Source organism: Schistocerca piceifrons, chromosome 2 (genome assembly GCF_021461385.2).
Source record: "Schistocerca piceifrons isolate TAMUIC-IGC-003096 chromosome 2, iqSchPice1.1, whole genome shotgun sequence".
NCBI classification, from domain to species: domain Eukaryota; kingdom Metazoa; phylum Arthropoda; class Insecta; order Orthoptera; family Acrididae; genus Schistocerca; species Schistocerca piceifrons.
This window is the reverse complement of record NC_060139.1, coordinates 1073651633-1073661801: the sequence shown is the minus strand read 5'-3', so window position 1 is coordinate 1073661801 and position 10169 is coordinate 1073651633. Positions and strand designations below refer to the sequence as shown.

Genomic DNA, 10169 nt, shown 5'->3' with positions numbered 1-10169 from the left:
ATCCATACCTTTTCATTATTTCCTTCCACGCATCAAGTTGTTACTGTGCATCTACCTCTTTATCGCCTCATATTACATATCACCTGCACAAATCAACTTTTTGTCTTTTATTTTTACTATATCTTTAACTGGCCTATTCATTCCCTCCTTCACAACATTACAAAGTGCAGGAGATAGAATACTTTCTAGTTTAAGTCCTTGTCTTATTTTGAAGTACTCAGAGTTCCCCAGTGATGTTCTAATTCTACAATTGTGTCCTTAGTACATTGTCTTTATTAATTAATGTATCCATCTTCTATATCCCTTTCTTCTTTTCTTCCCAGAGTCTTCCTTGTTAACTGAGTCATATGCCTTTTATATGTCTATAAAAACCATTATCACCCTTTTGTTATACGCCCAACTCTTTTCCATCAGTTGGCGGATAGAAAATATCGATTGTGCTTCTTCCATTCCTAAACTCATGTTGTTCTTCACTCATCACCTTTTCTATCTTTTGACTTATTCGATTCAGTAAAATTCTTTCAAAAATCTGGGCTGTATGACTCATAAGGGTTATTCCTCTGTAGTTTTTACAGAGTCTTTTATTGTGTGTTTTGAAGGTGGGAACAATGTCTCCTCTTTTCCAATCGTTTGGTATTGTACTATTTCTCCACAGACTTGATAGTACTCTACACAGTCACTGCATTCCCACTGGACCTGCTACTCTTATCATGTCCACTCATACTTCATCAGATCCTGGGGCTTTCCCCCCATTCATCTTCTTCACAGCTATTTACATTTATTCCTGTATAATTTATCCTAATTCTGCTTCCCAGCTCCTCTCAGTTTCTGCATTATTTGTTGTTTCCTCGTGTACCTGCTCCTCAGCGTTTAACAGTTTCTTAAAATGTTCTTTCCAGAGATCTTTTATATTACTTGGATCTTCAATCACAGTACCATCCTCCGTTTCCATCTTTACTGGTACTTCAGAAGCCTTCCTTTTATTTTTCATCATTTTGTAGAACATTTTCTTATTGCTCCTCACATCTTCTTCAAGTTTTTTTGTAAACTCTCCCCATGCTTTTTTCTTCGCTGTTTCCACTATTTCTTTGCACTTCTTCTTTTCCTATATACATCCTTTGTGGTCCTCATCATTTTTAGTTTTCCACCACTCTCTCCATGCTACATTTTTCCTTCTAACTGCTTGGATTCTGATATCATCCCACCAACTTGTCTGTCTTACTTTTTACTTTCCAGATGTTCTACCACATACGTTTTGCTCTGCTTCGTGTCTTTGAATGAACTCCATTCTTTTTATACATCACAGAAAACTTCTTTTGGAAATTTTTGGGTGATTAATTCTCTATACTTATCAGCACTTTAACTCTCCTTCAGTTTCCAATCCCGTATCCTCATAACTTTCTTCTGTTTTCTATTTTTCATACACTGATTCATTTTGCATTGTACCACCAGTAATCGATATCTCCATCTGCGCTCAGTCTTGGAATTACCTTCACATTTGTTACTTTCTCTCCCCATTCACTATCTACTAGAGTATAATCAATTACACTATTGGTTCTTCCATCCAAACTGGATAATCATGCAGCTTTGCTAGAAATAAAATAATAATTAAATGGGCAACCGAGCTGCAAACAACAGATGATGTACTTCATTGGGGACATGTTGAAAATGTGTGCCCCGACCGGGACTCGAACCTGGGATCTCCTGCTTACATGGCAGACGCTCTATCCATCTGAGCCACCGTGGGCACAGAAGGTAGTGCGTCTGCAAGGACCTATCCCTTGCACACTCCCCGAGAGATCCACATTCCCAACATGTCCACACCACTACATTCGTAGTGCGCCAAATAGATGTTTGCCCATCATACTAATTTCTTGTGGCAGATTAATCTTCCACGTCCCGTACGAGTTCGGGCATAGCGTGTGCGTACGCGCAAGAAGGTCAATGGCCGGGAAGCCATATTTTAACTATATATTACAGTAGTATCTGTTCCCGAAAGAACAGTTACCGTGGATGACCATGCAGCTTTGCTAGAAATGAAATGATAATTAAATGGACACCCTAGCTGCAAATAGGCGTTGATGTACTTCATTGGGGACATGTTGAAAATTTGTGCCCCGACCGGGACTCGAACCCGGGAACTCCTGCTTACATGGCAGACGCTCTATCCATTTGAGCCACCGCGGGCCCAGAAGATAATGCGTCTACAGAGACGTATCCCTTGCACACTCCCCGAGAAATCCACATTCCCAACATGCCCACACCACTACATTCGTAGTGCGCCTAATAGATGTTTGCCCATCATACTCATTACTCGTGGCAGATTAATCTTCCAAGTCCCGTACGAGTTCGGGCACAGCGTGTGCGTTCGCACAAGAAGGTCAATGGCCGGGAAGCCATATTTTAACTATACTGACGGTAGTATCTGTTCCCGAAAGAGCGTGCAAGGGATACGTCCCTGCAGACGCAATATCTTCTGTGCCCGCGGTGGCTCAGATGGATAGAGCGTCTGCCATCCAAGCAGGAGATCCTGGGTTCGAGTCTCGGTCGGGGCACACATTTTCAACATGTCCCCAATGAAGTACATCAACGCCTGTTTGAAACTAGGGTGTCCATTTAATTATCATTTCATTTCTAGCAAAGCTGCACGGTCATCCACGGTAGCTTCCCTCCTCCTCTCAAATTTTTCTCACATTTTCCCTTTCACCTCGTTTCGCTTAATCCCAAAATATCTAACTTTCTCTCTGTTAGTGCATCTGTAATTTCTTCCATTTTTCCATTGAGTATTAATATATTAAGTGTATCAATATTTAGGTTATTTTTAGTCCATTTGGTTGCATCTTCTTGTACTGATGAATATCATCAGATCTCCCATCATTCGCACACAGTACATGAAGAAGCAGTGGAGTTAAATACTGAGTAGTTCGTTCCGAGGCTCGTCTGTGTTTTGAAAGCAATATATGAAGTCTTTCCTACTGGCTTGCTAGGCCTAAAACAAGAAAAGATTTTCTGTTGGGTTGTCTCCCTCAGCCTTTCGAGTTTCTCCTCCACCACAAGGCAGTGGTTCCCTTCTCATTTAATCCCTAGAAAGGAGGGTCGCCTCATCTGCCATCTACCCCATTCTGAAGTCTTTCTTTTCCACCATTGCTGCCATCAGGGTCTTCCTGTAACCCTGGGCATGGGTTCCGTGTTATATCCCACGGGATTGGGTCCCTGCCTGAACTTAGCCATCTTATCACTCTGGCCTACTGAAGTGTAGAATGCCCACCCCCGCGACGTGGATGTGCCAGACAGGAATTAGTCCAGTGGAGGAATAGGGAAGGGGACCCTACCTCCCTGGAGCCAGGTTAATGATTGTGTATGGTGCCACAATAAAACATTTCTGCCATAATGATAATGATATTATTCTGCCATAATGATAATGATACAATGCTTTATTCAAAATCGAATGTTTCATTGCGTATGTATAAAAACAGGTTACAATTTTAGATACATAGCACAATAATACATTCTTCTGAATATGAAATTGATTAACAAAATGGTTTAGTTACAAATAAAATTGTTAGCTTAACACAATTTTCATACTTTGCGAAGCACTTCTTATTCTGCATCTAAGTATAATATTGTTCTAATGTGAAAAAGGATTTGTAGCAGGAATTTCTTTTGCTGTAAGTTAAGCTTCATTGTGGGTAGGGTCACAACTTTATTGGGCAGTGCATTGGCTAACAGTAAACCTGCATATTGTGGACCCTTTTGATAGAGTTCTAGGCTGCTGATGTAAAACTTTTCTTCATTTCTTGTATTGTACTGCTACAAATCAAAGCAAATGTTGGGCTGTAGTCCCTTAACAAGTAATATTGCTTTGAGATGGATATGATTATTACAGTTAGCACCCTAGCTTTTGGAAACAAGCCCAGGAATGATTCTTTACATTTTTCTCCACACATGAATTTTATATCCCTTTTTTGAAGTCGCAGTAGCCTATTAAGATTTGGCTTGGTTGTTATTCCCAAAATGTCTAGTCTGTGATTCAGGTGAGAGGAAAATACAGCATAGTACACAGTCTTTAGACCAACAGCGTATTTGCAGAACTTGTTAACCATATTAATTACAAATATATTTTAATACAAATACATCCTAGGTTTTCAATATGTGTGTCCTATTTTAGATTTCTTTAAATTGTTAAACCGAGGAATTTTACACTAAAGTCAGTTTTCTCCTGAATTACAAGAATTTCATTATTTCTTTGCTGTTTTCCCAGAGTAGTAATCCCTAATTTAAAACAGATTGGAAGAATGCAAAATACGTTGTCCTTGCGTATTCAGAGGGACACATGACATCAGTCTCTTCAGTAAGTATACTACACTTGATACCTGTTCTACATAGGTGTTCCATGTCAGCCAGCTGTCAAGTATAATGCCTAAAAATTTAACATTTTGTTTTTCTATTTTCACTGTCTTTGGTAGACTGAACCACATATTCTGTGTCTTACTCACATTTAATAGTAAACTGTTTGCACTAAACCAGGTTGCTGCATTTTCTTTCACCAAGTTTATATTTTGACAAGTTCTTTAAATACATAGTTTACAGACAAAAAATCTGCATAATATATGTCTTTACATTTGTATTATCACATAAGTTATTTATTTCGACCAGGAATAGGAGAGGCCCTAATTTTGAATCATGCAGCACTCCATGATGAACACCAAGTGTATCTGATAAGTGATCTCCTGAACTCACCACCTACTTACTTTTATTGAGATATGATTTAGTTGTAACTTTTGCTGCAGATTCTACAGTATTCTAGTTTGGAGACCAAAGCATGGTGGTCAGCATAATCAAAAGCCTTTCTCAGATCACAGAAGGTTTTCTTATGTATGAGCATAATCCTCAAATATGGTAAATGCAAATGACTACAGAAATTTGTGGCATGTATCCTAACATTCTCAGAAACCAAATTCCTCTTGCAGCTGAATTAGTGTACAGTTGAAGCAACACAATGAAGAGTATTTGTGCATACCAAAGAATGACAGTTCCAGTTTCAAACAATTTAAAGCTAAAACTTTTCGAGGTCTTCACAAAAAAAAGAAAATTTAGGGCTCAGGTGTTCATTGCTCTTCAATGGACATGTGCAGTATTGTGCATAACTCCGGAGCTGTTGCAACGCTGTTTCTACCATTAGTTTTCTGCACTGCTTCCTACTATCATACAATCCTTTGTATCTGTCAAAAACTTCTCTTTGGCTATTGAACTATCCAGAGAAAAGATAGAGTAGCTATAGCCCAATATGACTGTATTGTATAAAAGTAGCATACACCTCCTGCTAAATGGTGACAAAATAAGATAGTGACAGATGAGTTTTTTGGGAATCGACAAGAATAAGATAATTATTTGAGGAAAGCTCCATGTATGAAATCTGGGACTTTGGATAAAATTCAAAAATGGTATAGTTGTGTAGTCATGTTTTATCTGAATTAGTGATGTGCTGTGTAAGTTGAACATTAATAAGAAAGAATTTTGAGTATTTTGTGGCTGTACGGAAGTAATGATTGAAGATAGGATGGACTTAATGGAGTATAATACGAATGGGGAGGAGAGTAACTGAGATGTGAGACTGTTTTGCTGATGTGTGTATTTGAGAGTGAGTGCTGATTATTGGATAAAGTAATGAGTTTTGATGAACAATGGTATGAAAAAGTATTAGAGAATTAGTGAAATGGAGAAGGAATAGGTGAGAAAAATAGTTAACAATGAAATGCATATAGCAAGGCGTGAAATGGAGAAAACAAGATTCTTAGATAAACAGAAAGAGAGAACATGAAGATAACATGGGGAGAAAAGTAGAGAATATCCTAGGCAGAAAGTGTTACTGATCTCGCCATTATGTAGTCAAGGGGAATGAATGGGATTAGTAAAGCAATAAGCAGCCATATAGGAAAGCTGTGATTACTGTGATGGTGTGTATCATAAAAATTGAAGGTGGGTAGTTAAAATGAAACTTGGAAGAGATGTGCAGCAATAATAATTTTGTAATATTTTATATTTTCGTTTATTTGTATGTACCTGCACTCTTGCAAACGACTGTCTAATTTTTATTTTTTTTCTTAGGAATTGTCCATTGCAATAATTTTTACTCTTGTACTTTCAACCACATGAATTGCAATGCATTGTAGAGAATATGGAATTTTGTTGATAGTGCTTTGCTATGTACTGAAATGATTCTGCATGTTTAAGGGATATGTATTTCCAAGGAAAGTTAAAGTGAAAGATGTATTTTGAGGAATGCTGCAAAGGGACGGCGTTCAGATGACGGAAGAAACTGATAAAAGGATTTTGAAATTTGCATCAGTGAAGAATAACAAAGAAGATATGGAAGCTTATTACGTTTTTTTCTCATAATGTTGGTAATACTTGAGATTTTCTACCCTTTCAGTTTACGTCTTTTGCCATGGCATTGTTTAACTCTTAAAATTGTAAGACATCATTACGTAGAGATAATTGCTTGTGACAACATTCTTTCAGTCTTTTAGGAACAATAGTATTTGATGAATATATATATATATATATATATATATATATATATATATATATATAAATATATAATAAAGGGAAACATTCCACACGGGAAAAATATATTTAAAAACAAAGATGATGTGACTTACCATACAAAAGCGCTGACAGGTCGATAGAAACACAAACAAACACATACATACACACAAAATTCTAGCTTTCGCAACCAACGGTTGCTTCGTCAGGAATGAGGGAAGGAGAGGGAAAGACGAAAGAATGTGGGTTTTAAAGGTGAGGGTAAGGAGTCATTCCAATCCCGGGAGCAGAAAGACTTACCTTAGGGGGAAAAAGGATGGGTATACACTCGCACACACGCACATATCCATCCACACATATACAGACACAAGCAGACATATTAAAAGGCAAAGAGTTTGGGCAGAGATGTCAGTCGAGGCGGAAGTGCAGAGGCAAAGATGTTGTTGAGTGACAGGTGAGGTATGAGTGGTGGCAACTTGAAATTAGCGGAGATTGAGGCCTGGTGGGTAACGGGAAGACAGGATATATTGAAGAGCAAGTTTTATTTACATTCTCTCCGCAAACATGCCTTCGCCCTAGCCAGATTACGCTCCCATATTTTATTTTCTCAGGCTTGTCTGACATTTGGCATTACCCCCAAAGGCCTCACACTTAAAGTTCCCATCTCTGGCTGCAACCCTTCTTTCCATCTGTCACTATACCAGTTCCAAACTGAACAGTCCATTGCCCTCACCCACCTAATCCTTCACCTACACATCAACTCAGCCAATGAACACACCCGTCAACTCCTATCCTTAATAAAAGTCCTCAATCTTTCCTCTCCTGCATCCACACCGGCTGTTCAAAGCATACTCCTACAGGCCAACCGCAAATTAGAACAGCATGCCACCCTTCACCTCAAAAAACTATCCAATCTCCTGGTTTCCCACCTCCGGAAAGGCAACTCACGAACCCTTCACAACCTTTCCAGCAAACCTCAACCTCCTCTCATTGCACACAAACCCAGTCTCTCCCATCTACTCAATCTCCCATTTCCAGCTCCACTCCCTCCAAAACCTCAAAATTCCAATCAACACAATCTGGAACCACAACACCCTAATTCAATAGTTAACCTTTCCTCCAAACCTCTCTCCCAATCCGAAACCTCTGTCCTACCCAAAGGCCTCACCTTCAGCCCCACTCCCAGATTCAACCAAACAGCCCTCGTCAAAGATTTACCGTCCTACACTCGTACTCTCTGCTGGAAGAATCACTTTGCCACGAAGAAAAAGATCCTAATCCAACTCCTAATGATCCAACTCCCCAAGACACTATCCAAATTGAACCCTGCCTGGAACAGTTCCATCCTCCGTCACAGCGGGACCCACCTCCTCTTCCTCAAAATCACCCTCTCCAAACCTTCCAGGAATTTTTCACTTCCAGCCTTCCTTCTTAAAAAACCTTAATCGTACTCCAAACATCACCACTGCTGTAGTCCAGGCTATCCGTGATCTGAAGGCTGACCGATCCATCGTCATTCTTCCGGCGGACAAGAGTTCCACGACCGTGGTACTTGATCGTCGAGAGTATGTGGCTGAGGGACTGCATCAGCTTTCAGACAACACCACATACAAAGTTTGCCAAGGTAATCCCATTCCTGATGTCCAGGTGGAGCTTCAAGGAATCCTCAGAACCTTAAGCCCCCTACAAAACCTTTCACCTGACTCCATCAACCTCCTGACCCCACCGACACCCCGCACCCCTACCTTCTACCTTCTTCCTAAAATTCACGAACCCAATCATCCCGGCCGCACCATTGTAGCTGGTTACCAAGCCCCCACAGAACGTATCTCTGCCTACGTAGATCAACACCTTCAACCCATTACATGCAGTCTCCCATCCTTCATCAAAGACACCACCCACTTTCTCAAATGATTGGAATCCTTACCCAATCTGTTACCCCCGGAAACCATCCTTGTAACCATTGATGCCACTTCCTTATACACAAATATCCCGCACATCCAGGGCCTCGCTGCGATGGAGCACTTCCTTTCACGCCTATCACCTGCCACCCTACCTAAAACCTCTTTCCTCATTACCTTAGCCAGCTTCATCCTGACCCACAACTTCTTCACTTTTGAAGGCCAGACATACCAACAATTAAAGGGAACAGCCATGGGTACCAGGATGGCCCCCTCATACGCCAACTTATTCATGGGTCGCTTAGAGGAAGCCTTCTTGGTTACCCAGGCCTGCCAACCCAAAGTTTGGTACAGATTTATTGATGACATCTGCATGATCTGTACTCACAGTGAAGAAGAACTCCAGAATTTCCTCTCCAACCTCAACTCCTTTGGTTCCATCAGATTCACCTGGTCCTACTCCAAATCCCATGCCACTTTCCTTGACGTTGACCTCCACCTGCCCAATGGCCAGCTTCACATGTCCGTCCACATCAAACCCACCAACAAGCAACAGTACCTCAATTATGACAGCTGCCACACATTCCACATCAAACGGTCCCTTCCCTACAGCCTAGGTCTTCGTGGCAAACGAATCTGCTCCAGTCTGGAATCCCTGAACCATTACACCAACAACCTGACAACAGCTTTCGCATCCCGCAACTACCCTCCCAACCTGGTAAAGAAGCAAATAACCAGAGCCACTTCCTCATCCTCTCAAACCCAGAAACTCCCACAGAAGAACCACAAAAGTGCCCCACTTGTGACAGGATACTTTCCGGGACTGGATCAGACTCTGAATGTGGCTCTCCAGCAGGGATACGACTTCCTCAAATCCTGCCCTGAAATGAGATCCATCCTTCATGAAATCCTCCCCACTCCACCAAGAGTGTCTTTCCGCCGTCCACCTAACCTTCGTGACCTCTTAGTTCATCCCTATGAAATCCCTAAACCTTCTTCTCTACCCTCTGGCTCCTACCCTCGTAACCGCCCCTGGTGTAAAACCTGTCCCATGCATCCTCCCACCACCACCTACTCCAGTCCCGTAACCTGGAAGGTGTACACGATCAAAGGCAGAGCCACGTGTGAAACCACCCACGTGATTTACCAACTGACCTGCCTACACTGTGACGCATTCTATGTGGGAATGACCAGCAACAAACTGTCCATTCGCATGAATGGACACAGGCAGACAGTGTTTGTTGGTAATGAGGATCACCCTGTGGCTAAACATGCCTTGGTGCACGGCCTGCACATCTTGGCACAGTGTTACACCATCCGGCTTATCTGGATACTTCCCACTAACACCAACCTATCCAAACTCCAGAGATGGGAACTTGCTCTTGAAAATACCCTCTCTTCCCGTTATCCACCAGGCCTCAATCTCCGCTAATTACAAGTGGCCGCCACTCACACCTCACCTGTCACTCACCAACATCTTTGCCTCTGCACTTCCGCCTCGACTGACATCTCTGCCCAAACTCTTTGCCTTTTAATATGTCTGCTTGTGTCTGTATATGTGTGGATGGATATGTGTGTGTTTGCGAGTGTATACCCGTCCTTTTTTCCCCCTAAGGTAAGTCTTTCCACTCCCGGGATTGGAATGGCTCCTTACCCTCACCTTTAAAACCCACATCCTTTCGTCTTTCCCTCTCCTTCCCTCTTTCCTGACGAAGCAACTGT

The 10169-nt window shown here is 41.4% G+C and overlaps 2 non-coding genes across 2 annotated transcripts; both read right to left on the bottom strand.

Annotated features, from left to right (window-relative positions):
- Window positions 1–1673: 1673 nt before the first annotated feature.
- Window positions 1674–1748, bottom strand: Trnat-ugu. Its single transcript has one exon. It is a non-coding gene; the product is annotated as a tRNA-Thr (tRNA).
- Window positions 1749–2113: 365 nt separating this feature from the next.
- Trnat-ugu lies at window positions 2114–2188 on the bottom strand. Its single transcript has one exon. It is a non-coding gene; the product is annotated as a tRNA-Thr (tRNA).
- Window positions 2189–10169: the final 7981 nt, after the last annotated feature.